The sequence below is a fragment of the Amblyomma mixtum genome, chromosome 3 (assembly GCF_055824585.1).
Source record: "Amblyomma mixtum isolate Tamu chromosome 3, ASM5582458v1, whole genome shotgun sequence".
Lineage (NCBI taxonomy): Eukaryota > Metazoa > Arthropoda > Arachnida > Ixodida > Ixodidae > Amblyomma > Amblyomma mixtum.
This window is the reverse complement of record NC_143014.1, coordinates 280,311,959-280,332,020: the sequence shown is the minus strand read 5'-3', so window position 1 is coordinate 280,332,020 and position 20,062 is coordinate 280,311,959. Positions and strand designations below refer to the sequence as shown.

General features: G+C 47.5%; 1 pseudogene; it reads right to left on the bottom strand.

Annotated features, from left to right (window-relative positions):
• Window positions 1–6,631: 6,631 nt before the first annotated feature.
• Window positions 6,632–19,796, bottom strand: LOC149355004 (uncharacterized; annotated as a pseudogene).
• Window positions 19,797–20,062: the final 266 nt, after the last annotated feature.

Here is a 20,062-nt window from a genome sequence, read left to right as displayed (position 1 = left end):
TATTGTAGATCTAGAATACGTATGGGAAAATGATATCGAAGGATGCATGCTGTTGAAATCGGCGATAAATGATAGGAGTTGGGCTTCGCCATGTGGCCAAATGAAAAAAATATCATCGATGTAACGCCTATAGCAAAATGGTACTAAAGACCGGCTTTCCAAAAATTTCTCTTCAAGCATACCCATAAATATGTTTGCATAATTTGGGCCTATACGGGTACCCATTGAAGTACCACTCGTCTGGACATAATGTTTGCCTTCGAATTGAAAATTATTTATCTGCAATATAAGTTTCAATAAGGTGGCCAAAGTACAACTATCTACTGTTTTTTCTATGCTAGCTTCATTATAGGCAGTCACTACGGCCCGGATACCATCTTCATGCGGAATGTTCGTGTAGAGCGATGTGACGTCGAGCGTGACGAGCAATGATTCCGGAGGAATAATCAGGTCGATGACGTCAGAAAGGAAGTGCGTTGTGTCTTTTTTGTAAGACGGAAAAGTGGGCGGAATATTATTAATGAGCGTGTCGACGTACCGGGACAGATTTTCCGTGACACAGCCGACACCGGAAACAATGGGCCTACCTGGAATCTTCTCTTTATGAATTTTAGGTAACAAGTAGAATCTACCGGCTACCGGGCTGAGGGGGACGATCGAGCGAAACGCGCTTTCTGTAATTTGGTTGTCCTTATGAAGATCTAGCAAGGTGTCCTTAAGAATATTTTTGAACTGATCTGTGGGGTCATACTCCACAGGCCGATAGAAAGATTCGTCTGTTAGCTGCCTATGTGCCTCTGCAACATAATCGCTTTTATTCATCATTACCACGGCACCACCCTTGTCAGCCGGCTTAATGATGATGTCGCTTCGAGACGCTAACTGCTCCATCGCTTTTCTCTCGCGAACTGAAAGGTTCCGATGAAAATGGTTCTTTTTCTTATACAGTTGTAGCACATCTTTTTGTACAGCACTAATGTACAATTCTAAACAGGCTGTGTTGGAGGAACCCAGTGTTTGTAAGATGGCAATGTATTGCGCGATGCATTTGAATTAGGCTTATTATGAAAAAATTCTCGAAGGCAAAGATTCCGAGCAAAATTATCCAGATCTTTCATCAACTGAAACTCGCCAAAACCACCAAAGTGAAACCGCCAAAGTGAAACTCGCCAAAGGGCTGTCCCGGGGCCTCAGCTTTTGTCCTGCCACAGGCGGTTTTGGCGAGTTTCAGTTGATGAAAGATCTGAATAATTTTGCTCGGAATCTTCGCCTTCGAGAATTTTTTCATAATAAGCCTAATTCAAATGCATCGCGTAATACATTGCCATCTTACAAACACTGGGTTCCTCCAACACAGCGGGACAAGTGTTTAGAATTGTACATTAGTGCTGTACAAAAAGATGTGCTACAACTGTATAAGAAACAGAACCATTTTCATCGGAACCTATCAGTTCGCGAGACAAAAGCGATGGAGCAGTTAGCGTCTCGAAGCGACATCATCATTAAGCCGGCTGACAAGGGTGGTGCCGTGGTAATAATGAATAAAAGCGATTATGTTGCAGAGGCACATAGGCAGCTAACAGACGAATCTTTCTATCGGCCTGTGGAGTATGACCCCACAGATCAGTTCAAAAATATTCTTAAGGACACCTTGCTAGATCTTCATAAGGACAACCAAATTACAGAAAGCGCGTTTCGCTCAATCGTCCCCCTCAGCCCGGTAGCCGGTAGATTCTACTTGTTACCTAAAATTCATAAAGAGAAGATTCCAGGTAGGCCCATTGTTTCCGGTGTCGGCTGTGTCACGGAAAATCTGTCCCGGTACGTCGACACGCTCATTAATAATATTCCGCCCACATTTCCGTCTTACAAAAAAGACACAACGCACTTCCTTTCTGACGTCATCGACCTGATTATTCCTCCGGAATCATTGCTCGTCACGCTCGACGTCACATCGCTCTACACGAACATTCCGCATGAAGATGGTATCCGGGCCGTAGTGACTGCCTATAATAAAGCTAGCATAGAAAAAAAAAGTAGATAGTTGTACTTTGGCCACCTTATTGAAACTTATATTGCAGTTAAATAATTTTCAATTCGAAGGCAAACATTATGTCCAGACGAGTGGTACTTCAATGGGTACCCGCATAGGCCCAAATTATGCAAACATATTTATGGGTATGCTTGAAGTGAAATTTTTGGAAAGCCGGTCTTTAGTACCATTTTGCTATAGGCGTTACATCGATGATATTTTTTTCATTTGGCCCCATGGCGAAGCCCAACTCCTATCATTTATCGCCGATTTCAACAGCATGCATCCTTCGATATCATTTTCCCATACGTATTCTAGATCTACAATAAATTTTCTTGACGTCACAGTCTCACTTCATGAAGACCGCTTAACTACAACAGTGTACCGTAAACCTACTGACCGCCAACAGTACCTGCACTTTGACAGTAGCCATGTCAAGCATGTTAAAACCAGCATCCCCTACAGTCAAGTGGTCCGCTTCAAACGCATCTGCTCGGAACAATCTGATTTTGAAAGCAACTGCGCTACACTTCGTAACTAGCTAACTAAGCAGAATTACCCACCACAACTGATAGATGACGCCATTAAGCGGGCTGATACACTACACCGATCGAGTCTACTTGCCAAAGATAAACCAACAGTTCAGCATTTTCAAACCAATCTTGTCTTGACCCATTCTGCATCTGCTCCAAAAATTTCAACAATCCTAAATAAGCACTATAACATTCTTATGCAAAGTGATCGCCTGAAAAATATATTTTTCGAGCCACCCAAAGTAGTTTACAGAAGGTCAAAAAACCTACGCGATATACTAACATCGTCAAAGACCAATTCCCCCGAACCCGTAGGCTGCCATCCATGTAACAAGAGTCGCTGTAAAGTATGTCTGCACATGACCACATCTTGTAGCGTCAATAGCACCGGTTCACTCTTTCGTTTAAGCATTCGCGGTGATTTCAACTGCGATACTGCAAATGTCATCTACCTGCTGCAGTGTACCGTATGTAATTTACAATATATAGGTCAGACTGAAACCCCGTTTAGATTACGCTTCAACAACCACAAAGCCCACGTTCAAGCCCTACCGAACTTACCGCTATCAAGGCATGTCCAACTCACTGGCCACTCATTTGATCAGATTTCTGCTACCATTCTGGAATCAAGCTTTAAGACTAATCATGACCGGGAAATTAGGGAGTCTTACCTTATCTATAAGTTTAATACAGTGTCTTCCGGTTTAAATGAAAGCACAGGAAAATTGAGTTCCATACCCTCTTAATGCCCAAATATTTCGCGTTTAGGTCAGTGTATTCTGGTTCGTCATCAGTTTCTTTTCTAGATTTAGTAATAGATATTCCTTATACTGATTATGCTGCTCATTGCCTCCATGTCTTTCATTGATCATGTGTAACTTCTTCCTTCTTAATTCTCGCTGTTCAAGAAGGTCACTTGTCATCTTAGGACTGATTATAAGTAAAGTACATTGCCATGTTTATTATATGTAGCTAACACAGAAGATAGACTAAATTTCGCAAAGTAACTGTTGTGTATTGTGGTTCATTTATCGTCTTGTGATTGACACTGTGATTCATTTATCGTTCTGTAGACATGCGCCTGATGCTTTTTTATCGTGCTTTTTTATCGAATTTTTTGGCTCTTATCCTGTGCGTTGTTCTTACCTACATATATTGTGCCCTCCTTCTCGACCCAGACATTCTGACGAAGGCCGTTCCACGGTCGAAACGTCAATAAATTGTTTCAAGCGTTTAAACGTTGGTCTACGTTTTTACTACTACATACCGTGCCAAGATTTTCCCCTTTTTTTGCTGCATTATATATATATATATATATATATATATATATATATATATATATATATATATATATATTCATCATCATCGCTCATCATCTTCTTCGAAGGGTTGGTCGCCATATATTTGCGGGTGCCATTAAAGCTCGCTCCATCCTGTTTTTTCCTTGTCGGCCTCATGGATCGGTATTTGCCAGTATCCGGATCTTAGGTCGAGACTAGAAAAAAATTGGCTGTGTCTCAACTTGGTTAAGCCGGGAAATCGCGAAAGCAATACCCATGGCTACGCCCTCGCTCACATGATAGTCGTGCTGTTGTGGTGCTTGTGTTCCTGGGTTTCATGGGCTCGTCGCAGTCGTTTAGTCAATTTCCAACGTTCGTCACTGCTAAGACATAAGATGGCTCCATCTTCACTGTCGACAACACTGAGCGAATCAGTCCCATCACCCACTGAAGAGCTCGCACGTTCTCGCCGAGCCGCATACTGGGCACGTCACTTAGCGAGTCTTGTTTCACGCTCTTCCTCTGTCTCTGTAGCTCGCCGCTCTCTTTTACGCGCATTACGACGAGCCTCCCTAGTGGTAGGCGGCATCTCCGCGAAGCAATGTTAAGGCGCTGGTGGTTGGCACAGCTACTGCTTTCTAGCGACGTGAGTCGAGCCTAAATCTCTTCAGCGTAACGCCACAATCGCACTGCTAGCGGAGAGCGCAGGAGTTAGGCGCCCGTGGTCGTGGCCGCCGCGATCTGCTCCGGCGGCGGCGCGCGGCGTTGCTCAAAAGCGCGCTTCGATCGCGGAGGCCACGCCATGGTGGCACCGCCGCGGCTTGCGACGGCGCGAGTCAGTCGCCCTTCTCTTCGGCGTGACGTCACAAAGCTCCTGTTGCGCTCCTAGCGGAGAGCGCAGGAGTTAGGCGCCGATGGTGGCACCGCCGCGCCACGGCAAATTCTGAAAGTGCAAGTAGTAAAGCTTTCGCTTCAAAAATTGTGCACCTTGGAGAAAGTCGAGGGCGTCATCAATCGGAGACAGCGGATAAACATCTTTTCGAGTGATCTTGTTCAGGACGCGATAGAACCAGCACAACAGGCGAAGACCAAGGGCTCGAATAAGGGCGTACGATGCGGCGCTTGAGCATGTCGGCTACGTTATCTTGAATAACCTTGCGCTCGCTAGAAGACACACGATACGGGCGACGGCGAATGATGCCCGAACCATCTGTGTAGATGCGATGCTTAGCTGCGGTGGTTTGGCTCAAGGTTGTCTGGGTAAAGAAACAAGCGGCATGCTTGGTCAAGACTGCAAGCAATTCATCTTTTTGAGCCGGGGTGAGACCAGGGCTCATCGCAGCTGAAATAGATGCAGAGGCAGAAGCAGTGGTCAAAAGAGCGAAGCTTGATGGGGCAGAGGAAAGAACGGTTGCAGCAGGTTAAGTGGTATTCACAGAAGCGATGGCTGTGCCTTCACGCAGAAGAATGGGTTCCGGCGTAGTGTTGAAGGCAGTCAGTAGTGAAGACCCATTGGTGAAGCAGAGCAGGGACGCGACGAGAAAGATGCCCCTTGAGAAAATACGGGGGCTTGGTGTGACGAAAACGTCCCCAGCGTTCACGTGGGCAGAAGAAATCGAGAGGACATCTTCGCAGCCAGGGTAAAGTACATGATCAGCGGTGGTAACCAAATGATGAGAAGGCAGGACAGAAACGGCAGAAAGGTCGGATTCAGTAGCTTGTAGAGTAGGGGGATAGCAACTAATTACAGCTTGCGCAGAGTGGAGGAAGTCCCAGCCGAGGATGAGGTGATAAGCACAGGAGGGAAGCACAGCAAATACTATGTTGTGCAGGATGCCGTCGATAGTGACGCGTGCTGTACACAATCCGGAAGGACGCATTGATTCACCATTGGCCGTATGGAGAGAAGGACCACTGTAAGGGATGCGCACCTTGCGAAGACGAGAACATAAAACAGAACTAATTACAGAAATGGCGGCGCCCGTATCGATCAATGCTCCTACTACAATGCCTTCAATATCAACGGTTAACATTTTCGATGGCTGTGCAGGAGGAATTGAGAGGTCGGCGTGCGGTGCAGTTTTACCTCCCGAAGCTGCACAATTTAGTTTTCCGTGTGGCCAGTGGTCTGAGAGGACGGTGGTCGTTGAGGCGACGAGGAATGGCGGAAAGGCGATGGGGAGCGGCGGCGCGACGACCTGAGATTCGAGGAGCTGTTCGGAGAGGTAGAAGGAGAGGAGGGACGATAATTAGCATGGTCGGCAAACGGTGGGCGGTAAGCGTACGACGATTGCGTAGCGTCTTGGGAGAAGTCCCCGTACGATGGGCGACGAGGAGGACTGGTGGCGAACGTCGGGCGGTAAGCAGGTGACCAGTACGTAGCTTCGTTGCGAAAGTCTGGGTACCACTCGCGCTCGTCGCGCAGACGCCGACGGCATACACGGGCAACATGTCCGCGAATTCCGCAGTAGTAGACACTTTTAGTTGCTGCGTACGTAACAACATTGCGTACGCAACGCTCACTACGTTCCGTTCGCTGTAAAGGGCAACCCCGTCAAACTTATAGTGGCCGTACCGCCGCAGAGCAGTCGCGTATCGCGTTGGGTTGTGTTGTGTCGCCATCTAGTGACAAACACTGAAAGCGCTGTAGCGCTCGGCTGAACATATTTCAGTTTCTGACAATATGAATAGTATATTACTGTTTTTAAAAGAAGAAAAAATGTACAATCTTTACTGAAGTGCTAAAGTAGGCACATGACTAAAAAATTATTCGCCAGGTGCGGTAGCTATGACGCTAGGAAAGCAATCATTCCTGGCACATCACACTTCACATCAGATGGTGTGTTCTTGTAGTACTCCTGCTGGCTGGGGTTGAACTCCCATCCAGAGGCGCGCAGTTCGATCAGTTCGAGCAAAATCTTCCGCGCCTCGCCTGACAGGCCGGGTTGAACGAGTGCCTCCCGCAGCCGCCCCACCATGGTCCGCATGAGCTGGGGGGCGTCACGCTCGACGGCCTTCCCGGTGCTCGTCAGTACTGACCGCAAGCACCCCATCTGCGAGAACGACGAGTGCAGTTGTTAGTGGTCAGCCCGCGAGGGCAACGCTGGGAACATTACGTCACTGCGAAGACCAGCTTTATTACCAGAGTGGAATCACATAGGGCACCACCAAAAAGCGGCAAATATAGCGCAGTGACTCCTCTTGACTTGTGGTATAATGCAGGAAATGGCCAGAAATCCTATTAATAATTCCAGTATAGCCTAGTGTGACGCGGTCCCCATTGCTGAGCAATAAAATTACCAATGAAGGTACTTTTTTTCGAACTCGCTATTACGTTTTTGGATTATACGATTTCCCCAATACGCCGATATGTGTTCTCGAGTAAGATTTTTTCACCAAGCAGCTTTGTCCCGGCCAGCGCACTCTTCATGACGACATGGAGGCCGCCAAATTGAATCCAGGCGTTTTCAATCGGCTGGATTTGTGTTCACAACGTTTATTCCTAATTTTTGCCATCCGAGTTCGCTTGTCTTGAAGAAAAACTCTGACCACTGAATGAGCGGGAAAACGTAGTGGCTGCTGGTAATGGAGAGCAATACAACACCGCTGACAGTGAAAAACTATTTACTAAAACAGTAACGGCCGAACAAAAAACTGATCTGCTAAACGTGTTTTTAGAGAGATTACTTATTTCCTGAAAACTGTCCGGTTGAAGCTGACTTATGAAGCAACCGCTACTCCTCTTCCACCTCTTTAAATTGACACTGCGGAGAAATCGGAGCTCGCGTGTATTGACACACAGCTGTTTAGAAATGAACAACGGTCTTGTATGATGGAATTCTTCAAAAAATGCAACACAGGTATCAACCGCCACCGCCCGCTTCCGCTTGCAACCAGCGATGTGTGAAGGCAGGTTTCGCCGCACGGAGCCCCGAGGCTATAGGCTACGGCAGCTTTCACTTCAAAATGGTTATCACGGAGTATTTTTTAGATCGCGATGCCACAAGTTTGATTATAAAAAAAAAATTCTTCATTTTTAAATGAAGAAAATCGTTTTCTCAGCAAAATCTTAGTCTCTTGATGACAGAAAAAAACCTTCAACTTTTCCAGAAAGAGACATCGAATATATTTTTAATAGAAAAAATAACTGGATGGAGTTCTGCTCAGTGTCCCTTTAATAAGGGTGCCAACCCTATTTTTCTCCAGCGCACTCGATATTTGCAGCACGGATGTAAAAGTTAATTCCTTTAACTACTGGTTCAGGCTTCTTCAAGAGGAGGCACTTTTGAGAGTAGCATCAGCCCAAACTTAGTAACCTATCGACTGGTGGGCGAGTTTGAGCTGACCCTTCGTAAACAAACCACACAAGCGGCACACAGGATGGAGGTACGTGCCATGCTCTTTGTAGCTACTTGTGTCCTGAATGGCATTCGTTACCTTGTTTCAAGAACTTAGGAGTGCATAGCTAACCATGTGCTGGGCAGACGTTGTACCGTCACAAATCACTGCAACCACCGTGTTAATTGGTGACGGCCTTTTTATATGAGTAGGCCGCCAACTTTTTGATCCAACTCCTGACAATTCCTTGCAATCGCTTGTTGTCTGAAATTTCGTGCTTTTCAGGTGCCTAGACGCACTGATGACTCCCTCAGAACCTACGTAGGGCGGTGATAGCTTCGAACTGGGTGCTTTTCATGGATGCTTTTTAAGAGCACAGCGGTGTTATTAATGGCTACAATAAGCCCGCCAAATATACTTATAGTGCCTTGCCTCGGCTGCGTTGCCCAGCGACGGGGACTCCAGGATGACGTGGCAGCAGTCGCAGAGCAGCTTGGCCAGGAACAGCCTGCGGCCTCCTGCTTTGCTGTCACTCCGCAGTCCCAGCACGAGCCCGGCCACAAAGGACACATAGCAGTCCACCGATGCGGCAACGGATTGGACGCGTTCAGTGGCAGAAGGAGCTCATCCCGCTTCTCGAACCATTCGTGGCAGGCGCACGGAAGTAGGTCTAGAAACATCTCGCCACTGTCTTTCTGCGAGGTGACAGGATGATACATGAGGAGAAAGCCAGCTTTACCAGCACTCTTAATCATCGTTTGAACACGATGTGAAGACATCTACGCTGACAACAATGCTCCATTTTGTTGCCATTGATGAATTCATTACTGCATGCTATGGCGTGCTATGCGGAGAGAAAAGGCCGACCGCAATGAAATTTTAGGTTGGATATATTACATTCAGTGTTCTTGCTATGCAATTAAAATAACCGAGGCAAAGTCCCGCGCTTTTTAGAAAACTGGTGCTCTTGTTACAAGGACTAAAAAAATTAGCTGCTCTTTAACTACTGCTGAACCTGGTAGAGAGCGATAGCTATGGCGTATCGGGCAACTGTACGCGGCTTGGCGTCTGTAACGTTGAGTGCGTTCCGGACAATGGATAGGACAATGGATAGACGCGCCTAGATTTATCTCTATTGATCGCATCCAGGCGGAGCCGATTGTACTTTTTGCCAGAATGTTCTAGTAACTCTCCAAGCTTTGTCTCGAAAGTTCGCTATCAGCTTTAAAAGAGCACGGCCGAGAGCGGCGGAAATTCTGTTAGACGACCGCCGAGCACGCTTGTTGCTACGCCGCCACCGAGTGATTCAGTTCTTTGCCGACGAAAGTCAGCCCAAATAGAGAGTTTCGTTTAGGAGCCATTCTCGCTGTCTTCCTGTTCGCCGGACTGCAGTCACCACTACGTGACAATATGTACACCTTTTGCGGTTGATTTGAGTGCACTATTTTGCTACGCCGCCTATTTTATGATATTATGTAATCTATGTAGTTTGTTAATTGAACTATTTTTTTATTGATTTCTCATTCTTTCACATTTTCTTTTTGCTGTGTGTGCTTTCTCATCATTGTTTTTAGATCACTGTCCTCCCGCACAGCTGCTCCCAAATAGCGGGTTTCAGGGCTGGTCAAGCTGCTTCTTCAGCTTTTCTCCTAAAACCTGTCCGTTATGCATTGTGTATTGCTAACAGAAATAATGAGCTTACTAATTCGATTGACACGTTCCGAACATTCTTAGAAACTGAATTATTGTCCTGTGCGGCCGAGTGCCCTCATTTAAATCGAATTAAACGTCCCTGCTCCCTCCTTTTTTTGAACTCACCGCTGACGGTAGGAAGAGTCAACTAACGCGTGGAGTGCCTTTCAGGCAGTGGCGTGGCGCTTCGCTTTCCCTTTTATTTTGTTTTTGTGGTTTCCGTGAATAAATAGATCCAGTCACTACATAGCTGCAAATTAGGCCTACTGAATTAATAGTATGCGCGGAGTATTTGCTTTCGCTGATCGCCACGTATCACTCCGCTTATGGTAGAGCGGCAAGCCGCCACGGTACTCGCCGAAAGGTTGGTTCCCTCCTACCGTCTGCGGTGAGCTAAAAAAAAATGGGGCAGCCGATACGTGTGATCCAATTTAAATTAGGAAAATCGGCCGCACAAGACAATAATTCGAAATTTCTAGGAATGCCCAGAACGTGTAAATCGAGATCCCGCGGTAAAAAGACGAGTTTAGATTCCTCTTTAGTGCAACTTTTTTGGGAAAGGAAACGCCCACTCTTTAGATTCTAGGGGTATGTGCAGAGTTGTGTAGAGAGCTACTGGCTGACTGAGGCGGTAACCAGAGCGTAGCGGCACTTCAAATGTCGAGTGGCGAAAAAACATATATATTACTTTTGACTAGTGCAGTGCCCAGAAACATTATTCACTTTTTGTTTCATACGCGAATCTCACAAAATACACAGCATTAATTTCTGGGAATCTATGCAGAAAAGGAAAATGGGTTTGGATGTTTTAACATGTGCGATTAATAGCCGACGCGGTTGTAGCATGCATTAAAAGGTGCTCTCTACAGCATATGTACAGCAGCAGATACTCCTGTTTGCACAGAACTGTTATCGTTTCTGTAAGTATTCTGGAAGGATACTGCTGGCACAGGCCATTTAAAAGCCTGCATAGAGTGCGCATTCCTCTCTTAGGACGCTGAGCAAATGATCATGTAGTTGTGGTACCCTTGTACGGCGGGAAGAGTTCGGATGTCCTAGCGTTGCAGCTGAAGTAGCAAGAGAAGTATTTTAAAATTAAAGTAAAGGACCTGGAATAATCAGATAGCTCCAATAGGCTGCTAGAGTTTCTAAATGGAGCGTCAACCCTCGATCCGCAGATGTTCCTCTTACCATTGAAAATCACTAACTAAAATCTCCGTGGGCGGCCTCTTTCCTTGAGGTTCTCCTCCAGTCTTGTCAGCGCACATATTAAAAGCTGCATTAGGAGTAGCAGTCGCGGTCAGATAAAGGCACACTGAAGACAACGCTATCAATATTTTTTTGTTGTTAGTTTTGATAGTTCGGCATTTCGTCGCTTCGTTACCGCTTGTGCGGTAGAAAAAGGCACATTTATTGTATAGAGATTCGGATTCGAAGTTGCAATATTTTCCCGCCGCTCACGTTCAAACTTGGAACTCTGATAAGGAAATAGGAGGAAGTGACGTAAAGTGGCAAAAATGGCGACTCCGTGATTGCTGGCTGCGGGTCCTGGGCTGCCGCCTTACAGCAGCCGAAATGGAAACTACTGCTGGCTTGACGTTCAAGGCCTCTATCAGCCGTCGTTGCTTAGTTTACGTTTGCAACAGCGTTGCCATGGATGCTGTTCCCCATTCTGAGCAGGAAGTTCGCGCGAATAACTACGGCCTGCATTCAGCGAACTCAAACCCGGACAGAGTGCGATGCTTTTGAGGACTGAGGTGGCGCGTCTGCTAAGAAAGTCCTAGCGCCGAGCCACGGTCACGACTGATGTGTAGCGACTGCTACGTGTGGGCATGCTAAAAATCTCTAAGAATAGTCCTCGTAGGACTCGTTATGGAGCCCAGCGTCTTGGTAGGTTGACGAAGCGAACAAGCCGTGCGGTGCGTTTGCTAGCGTAGAGGTGCTTGGTTCATTAGCTATTCACAGCTTTTTTTCCATGTCGTAGGTTCGTGTTGTTGCACCAAATTCGTCCGAGGAGCAATTAGAGAGGCACTTGGAGGTCCTCTGCTGCTCCGCCCTTGTAAATTGTGGCGCGTAATGAACCATGCAAGCACGCAAAAAGCATTAAAATGATGGTTTAAAAACCATACACACTGACTATTGAGAAATTAAATTTACTCTTCTGAAAAAGAAACACCTAATGTCTGAAACATCGTAATTACTATACAGCTCAGAAAAAAAGTACGTGACTGCTATGTAGAACACTGCGTATGCCGCGTTTAAGAGGGTTCATGGTCCAGAACTGTGCAGCATCTTTAATTACAAGGTTAACCTGCGAAAGCCACCAGCACCCCGCGTTAACACCCAAGCAGCCGGCCAGCTGTCTGCCGATGACAATCGCTTACAGGTCTTCGGGGTGCTCCATCTACGACTGCTGGTCTTGGGGTGTCGGCGCTGGAAGGGAACTCGCCCAAGAGGCGCCTGCTCGAGGTCTGGTCGTTGTCAGTGTCGGGAGCAAAGGCGAGTTCCCCAACAGGGTTACGATGGATGCTGTTCCCCATTCCACAACGAAGTTGGCTTAAGAATTGCGGCCTGCATTCAGCGACCCCAACCCCACACAGAGTGCGATGCTTTTGAGGACTGAGGTGGCGCGCCTGGTATGAACGTTTGGTTTGGTTTTATGGGGTTTAACGTCCGAAAGCGACTAAGGCTATGAGAGACGCCGTAGTGGAGGGCTCCGGAAATTTCGACCACCCGGGGTTCTTTAACGTGCACTGACATCGCACAGTACACGGGCCTCTAAATTCCTACCCCAAAGAAATGCAACCGCCGCGGCCGGGATCGAACCCGCGTCTTTCGGGTCAGCAGCCGAGCACCATAACAACTGAGCCACAGTGGCGGCCTGGTAAGAACGCTCGAGCGCAGAGCTACCTTCACGACTGATGTGTATGTAGCCTCTAATATGTGCGGGCATATTTAAATCCTGTATTAATAGTCCTCGTAGGGCTCGTTATGCAGCCCAGCGTCTTGGTACGTTGAAGAAGCAAACACGACGCGCGGCGCGTTTGCTAAAGTGGAGGCGCTTGGATCATTAGCTATTCACAGCTCTTTTTCCTTGTCGCAGGTGCGTGCCATTGCACCAACTTCGTCCGAGGAGCACTTAAAGAGGTATTTGTAGGTCCTCTGGTGCTCCGCCGTTGCAAACTGTAGGGTGTAACGAAACCATGCGTGCACGCAAACGCACTAAAATAAAGGTTTAAAAGTCATATAGGTTAAGCATAGAGAATTTTAATTTACTCTTCTGAAAAAGAAACACCTGACGTCAAAAGCAAGGTAATTACTATACAGAGAGCGCTAATCTGTGGAAAGCAAACTATCGTTGTTAAGGTTGATCAAGCTGAGAAGAAAGTGCGTGAATCTGCTACGCAGAAAACTGTGAACGCCGCGTTTCCAAAACTGTGCAGCAGACAGAAACCAGGTGTCTGCAGACGACAATCGCTTACAGATCTTCGGGGCTCTCCATCTACGACTGCTCGTATTGGGGCATGGGCGCAGGAAAGGAACTCGCCCAAGACGCCCCCGCTCGAGTTCTCGTCGCTGTCAGTGTCGGGAGCCAAGGAGAGTTCCCATTTGAAGAGCACGACCGCTGAGTCCGGGGCGAGAGAAGCGCCATGGCAGTCCAGCGCTGCAAATCAAATAGAACCACCCAGGTGATGCGTTGTACCCAACCTCGAAAGCTGTCTTCACGCGCTTATATCAATCCAGAACGATTTTTAAAAGTCGACATTGCGCGCAGATTTAATACTCCTCAGTTCTCGTGCCTTTCGGCCCCTTGTTGTACTAGATTAAACTGGCACGTCCATCAGGCATATCAAAGTTGGGGAGGGATCGCGAACCGGAAGCGTCTTCTCAGGAAGCTTAACTAATTTGAAGACTATGAAAATCCATCTTGGTTTGAACTTCACTGAAAACGATGTGTGCAGAGACAATTTCGGCTTTGAAATGATAAGGTGCACGCTAACAGTTTACCAGGTGATAGTGTATAGAGGGCACGGACTAATCACAGACAAATATGAAGCATGAATTACCGCAGCCTCACCTGCGCGCACTGAAATGCTGAGAAAGTGGCGCTGGTAACAAATATGTAGTTCATGTGAATGAATCAGCGCAAATGAACTAAAGTGTATTTTATCAGAAGGTTCTAAAGATCACTTTCAGGCTCAGGAATGATTTTCACGCGAGCTCGGCCACAAATCATGTTCTTTCACATTAGATGGCTCTGAGGATATCTGTTGATTCGTATTAATCTAAAGGGTAGAGGAACACTGTGTGTAGTTTCAGTGTATCCTAGTAAATATATGGTAGAGAGAGGGTGTGGTAGATGGTCCTTGGCGATCACAAAATGTACAAGGAGGGGAAAACCTCAGGTTGCTTGAGCCAACGTTTCGACAAGAGGACCTGTCTTCGTCTATATAGTTATTCAAGATTGCGATGCCACGATGCTAGCTGGTACACGAAGCTAGCTGGTCTATATAGTTATTCAAGATTGCGATGCCACGATGCTAGCTGGTACACGTAGCTATCTGGTGAAGATATCAATTAACTTTATTTTTTAATCTTCAGAAAAGAAGCCTGCCGACTTGCGCAGGGTCCTCCCCAAAGTACCACTGTCAAAAACGAGGCCTTCTCAGTTGTGCAGGGTCTGCTGCTAAGTGATTGGCTGATGTGGACAATGGCTCGCCACAAATTAATGGCGTGAAAATCACCCCTGGCATGTTACAGGAGGATGACAGCTTTGCAAGGTGAAAAATTTATAGGTCTTGCAAGATACCCGTCGTCATTATATGGAGAACGACTCGCCTGCCTCAGTCAGTCCATATCCCGCTTTCAGGTTGTCGGCATTCACGCTGTAGGGAGGGCAGCCTGTGCGTCTCCCTTTCGACTCCTACGAAACCCCGTCCGCTAAGTAAGTGAGACGCAATACAGGTCTTGCTGCGCGCGCGGTCCGGCCACGCTTCAGGGTGTCGCGCTACGTGGTCCTCTTTTTTGGGCCACGCGGGCGTCACGTACGCTCAAATGTCTGCTTGCGTGACCGACGAGCAACGAGTCTGGGACACGAGGCAAGGTACGCGAGGGACCGTTTTTCGCTTTTCCCAACGTTCATTCGAGCGCCTTGTCATACAGGTAGGATCTTAACGTCACGAGCTGATAGCCTCGCGCCCCGTCGTAGCAGAACCTGCGAGCGCCCGGTGAAACCCGCTGAGTAACCGCCGCCGCTGACCCACAGAAGCGGCCGTACTGTCCTCCACACGCCCATGCTCATCCGTGCGCATCTTCTGCGGCCAGCTGTCGAATTGCGAAGGTGGCTCGTGCGAATTAACCTAGGGAGTGCAATACAGTGCTTGTGTTTGTGCGGTTGTTGTCTGCATAATAAATACTTGTACTGTGTATGTTGTAAAATGGGCTCGGTGTGAGAGCGCACAAGCGCGACAAGAGCAGACCGAACCCGTTTTGGCTCGGTACCACGCCGTGGGTCTCTCTTCGCATGCGACTCCGGACATATAAGAAAGCCCACTCCTGGGCTGCTAAACACCGTGCGCGGAGGAATTTAAATAGACACCAACAACGCGATGGAGACAAGAATTTCGGTAGCGCTGAGGACCTCGAAGTTCGCAGTGAATTTCTTTCCACGTGTGACGAATTATTTCACATATGGCCGTTACACTTGAATGTAATGTTCAAGAAGATTCACGATTCTTCCTGCGACTTTCCGCCTTTCTGGACTCTTCACGAAGGTATATGGGCGTTGTCTAAAAGCAAAACGCCGAGCTGCCGAGACCGACCCTCATTCTGATAACGCTGATTGCTGAGCTGGGGCACTGCCATCGCAGCCAACGACACCCCTTTTTAAGAGAACGATTTCATCAATGTAAGCAATTGAGGTAGTTTCGTGTTGTAGCAATGCCTCCTTTATTATCAATGCTTGGAAGGTAATGTTTCCAATGGGAGCCCACAGCGCGCATGCGTCGTTCACCGGCCCTCGGCGTTGCGAATAGTCTCCGGCGCACTCTGGTGGGAGGTTGCGTAACTTTCGGAGTCATTCGTATAAAAGGAATATATCAGCCGCGGCGCCGCTTTGCGCATCCCACACCTACAGCGACGCGGCGCAGTGAGACGGAACCGCTTAAGAAGCGTAGACCAGCTGGACTCGCTTGAACAGCCTGAACCATGGGTCAGCGAGTGAGGAATGGCAGAGGAGAAAGACAGGAGAGAGCTTGATTCGTCATTTTCGGCCGATCTGATTTTCATCGATCCCTCAGAAGGCGTTGATCGCACGGAAACCTCCTTGTCTCTTTCTTGATCTGACCGCCTTCCCCTTTGTGTGAAATATTGCAGCTCGGCTCTCTTGCGTTTGTCGCCAAATTGTGGCAAATTCTGTATTATTCGTTCCGGTTTCCGGTTCATGAAATTTGTGTGCTCTTTCTGCCTTCACAAACAGGATCTATGCTCAATACAAGCAATTCAACTGTACTTATGCGGACAAATTTTAGAACGCTCCCTGCCTCGGCGAATATGCCTTAGGGGCTTATCTTCTTTCTTCAGTCATTTTTTCTTCAGTCAAACAGGCCTTACTGAAGGCTCCCTTGGAGCGCCCTTTTCTTGAGCTAGGCACAACACTACCTACGTTCTTGGTTTCCTCCATCCTTCAAGTGAACACAACAAGGTTCACGGCACCACCATTCGCTTAGCGCTTGCACCGTAGGGTGTCTCCGGCGGCTGCGTCGATATCGAATTCATAGCGAACATTTGCTGGTGCCTATGCAGTGCCGCTGCACTGTAAATAACGGGCCATTGCCAGAGCAACCAGTTTTTCTTGCCAAGCCATCTAAGGCAATGAAACAATACGCGTAAAATGCAAAACAAGCGCACATGGGCGAGCGTGCTTACAAAAAAATACAAAGTTATAGACGTGCAGTCGCTTTCATTCCATTTCAGACAAATATATTTCCATTATGAGCTGCACATCCTCCGAACCAGACGCTTGCAAGCGGCTCGTCGTCGCTCCGGCTGCGTCTAAGGACGGTTGTAAATTGCTTTACTCACTTGAACACTTCCTTAAGTCAAGAGAACATGGAGATTCAACAAGGCCGTTTCTTGGGCTAGTTGGTTGTTCGTAATCTCGAAAAAAAAGTAAGGGCGCAAAAAGACGGGGACATCAGAAAGACACAGGACGCAGCATTGTTTGCAGTGTCTCTTATATCCGGCTTCTTCTGCGCTTACGTTATAGCGAAATTATGATCATGGAGGGTTCCTCACTTGTGGTAAAGAAACCGTATAAGCTAGGGAGCATTCTGAAATTCGGCCCTCTTGGACCTCTTACAGAGCACATGGACGACGCGGGAGCTCTCAAAACAGCGACATATGCCACATAGGTTTGCATATCTGCCCTCTCACCCATCGCAAGATGGCACGCTCGTGCATCCTGCTGAATGCTATTGTCTGTTCTGACCGAAGCCTTTGTACTCACCGCTCAGCAGAAGGTGCATATGGCTAATGAATGGCACGCCACGAATTCGTTCATTGTCCTTTGTGTCTGGGTGTGGCTTAAGTACTACCCTATGGTTAACTGACTCACCCTTCACATCCTTGCAGATGCCTAGCAGGAACAACAGGACCACAAGCGAAGGCCGCATGCCAGCGATGCGAGCGGTGGCTGGTAGCCGCCTCATCTTGAAGCTGATGAACGCCGTACGTTCGTGCATGTTGGTTAGCGCGAACGCCAGGTGTGATTTCTCGAGGTATCCTGCGCAGACGCATAGGTGAAAGTGCGATCAGAAGGACTCAAGGATTTTACTCTGGCAGTAGCCACGGAAAGCACACGTATCACTTTTGAGGTAATGCACTGCACTAGATCCATGATGAAGTTTAGCGCCAAAAACGAGGACAAAGAAGGAGTGAAGACACAACACGAGACACATCACTCCTTCTTTGTCCTCGTTTTTGGCGCTAAACTTCATCATGAATAAGATTCAACTCGCCCAACTTTCCACCTTACTACTGCACTAGAGTTGTGGATTCTCCCGAACTTTTGATTGCCACAGGAAAATATATTCTCAACTGCCCTTAAAATATTCGAGGTGTGTCAGAGAGGAATTCATTAAAATCATATAACTCTCTTAAAATCTATTCAGCGCTCGATCGTTTTGAAACCGAACCAGACAGAAGTTTTCTTAACTCGGGGTTAGCTTAAAAACAATTTTGCAGCATTTGCATGGCAGCCATGGCAGCTCATAGGATAGCAGCCTCTCGTCGAGCCCTGCCGTCTCCAGGAAATGGGCGACGATCACGTGCACATGCACCCGTGTGCAAGCCGTCCAGTCATAGGGAGCACAGCATCGCCGCAATCTGAGATTACTAGGTGGTGGAGCACCTATAGTAAAGACGCTGGCTAGAGTACGAGGTCAAAAATTACAGGATGTTTACAGAATTCAATTCCTAGCGAAAGGATAGGCTATTTTTTTTAAGTCTCTTTTTACTTATTTTTGAATGCATTACCAGAACAAAACACCAAAAGCCCTTAACCGAGTACAGATTTCACAACGATATATTCAGGTACTCTTTCTTCCCACAAGCAATCCGAGAGTGGAATAGTCTGCCTTGCGATGCTGTCAACTACGCATCACTCCAAGATTTCATCGCCAACATATCACGCTTTGTTTTGCAAAAACGACTACGTTGCTCTTTTTTTCCTTGCTGACGATGACATCCCGACTTTCTTATCTGACTCACGCTTATTATTTTTTTTAACCTTATTGCTCGTTCCTCATGACAGTATCATTCTTCAGCAGCTATTGTTTCATTTCTTGCTCCCTAAAAACTTGTCTGCATTTTTTTAGTGTGTTTTTTTTTCTGTTCTTTAGTTTTTTTTTCTTTACCGTGCCGAAGTCCTCAAATATGCTACTTGCTCCTGTTTTGCTATTTTCTTTCACCTTTTGTATATTGCATATTGCCTTGTTGGACTACGATCGCTTTTGTGTTTACACTTACTTGACCTGTGCTATTTTAGTGTATGTGATGTCCCACTCCTGCGACGGCCTCAAATGTGAGGCTAGCAGTCTGTTCAAATAAGTAAATAAATAAATAAATAGATAAATGACTGATTTGGGGCATACACATGGAGGCTGATTCAAATTTCTTTTTTTTAGCACACGTGCAAACGACGAATTTGCTCAGGCCACAACCTCCGTATTAGTATTTCGTAGACCATTATGATGAGCAGGTAGTGCCGCGGGACGGAGGGCTCGCGCTAGGCAGCGCGGCTAGAAGACGACGGTGAGGAGCGCTGGCGCTAGGTAAATACATGCAAGAATCGATCACAAATGCGCAAGAGTAAATTTTCCCGGGCTTTCGCTCTTATATACGTAATACAGCAGGGAGGGGACGACGGTCTACTCCTGACTCCTGATGCGCGACCGTGCTTGAAAGCGACGTATCGCCGCCCAACCCGCCCTACCGTAGTCTCCGACTACCGCGTTGTTCTATAATTCTGAACCCAGGGGCTGGCGATACGGGAGAGTAGCACTCAAACATTTGTGGCCGGGTGTAGAGCGATATAGAGCTGACTAATGGCGTGAGGTGCGTCGTCAGCGGAGGCGGCACTCCGTTCGGTTCAAGCCCGTGTGAAGCGTACGCGTGCTAGTCAACTGTGTTATTCAGATGCAGGTTAACAACTCCGGTAGAACGCCGCGGTCCTATCGCTGTCCACAAATAAGTAAGAATCGCTCGCTTTGACGATGTGGACCATAAGGCGAAGTTTGCCCCCATTCTTAACATGAACGAGCTTCGGAGTAGAGGGCAAGATGAGCCGCTACAGTGGACAGCACAGGCTGCATTGTAACACTGTGGTGGAGGCCGTGGTCGTCGCATTTCCTCACCTGCCATGCGGAGCAGTCTGTGAATGCCAAATTGTGGTCGGGCAGCTCTTAACGCGCAAGGTATGACTCTCGTGTGCTGCGTGCCCCCGCATCAAAGAATAACGTGGCGCACCCCGGCCTGAGGCGCGCTTGTCGTCACTGGGTCGGCCCAGCGTAGCACACACCGGATCCTACGGCTACATCGTAGAGATTGACCAAGCGAGACTCAGCAGAGCCGGCACTGGCGCAGTCACCACAGGATGAATCCTCCACCCGACGCGCGCAGTGTAGACG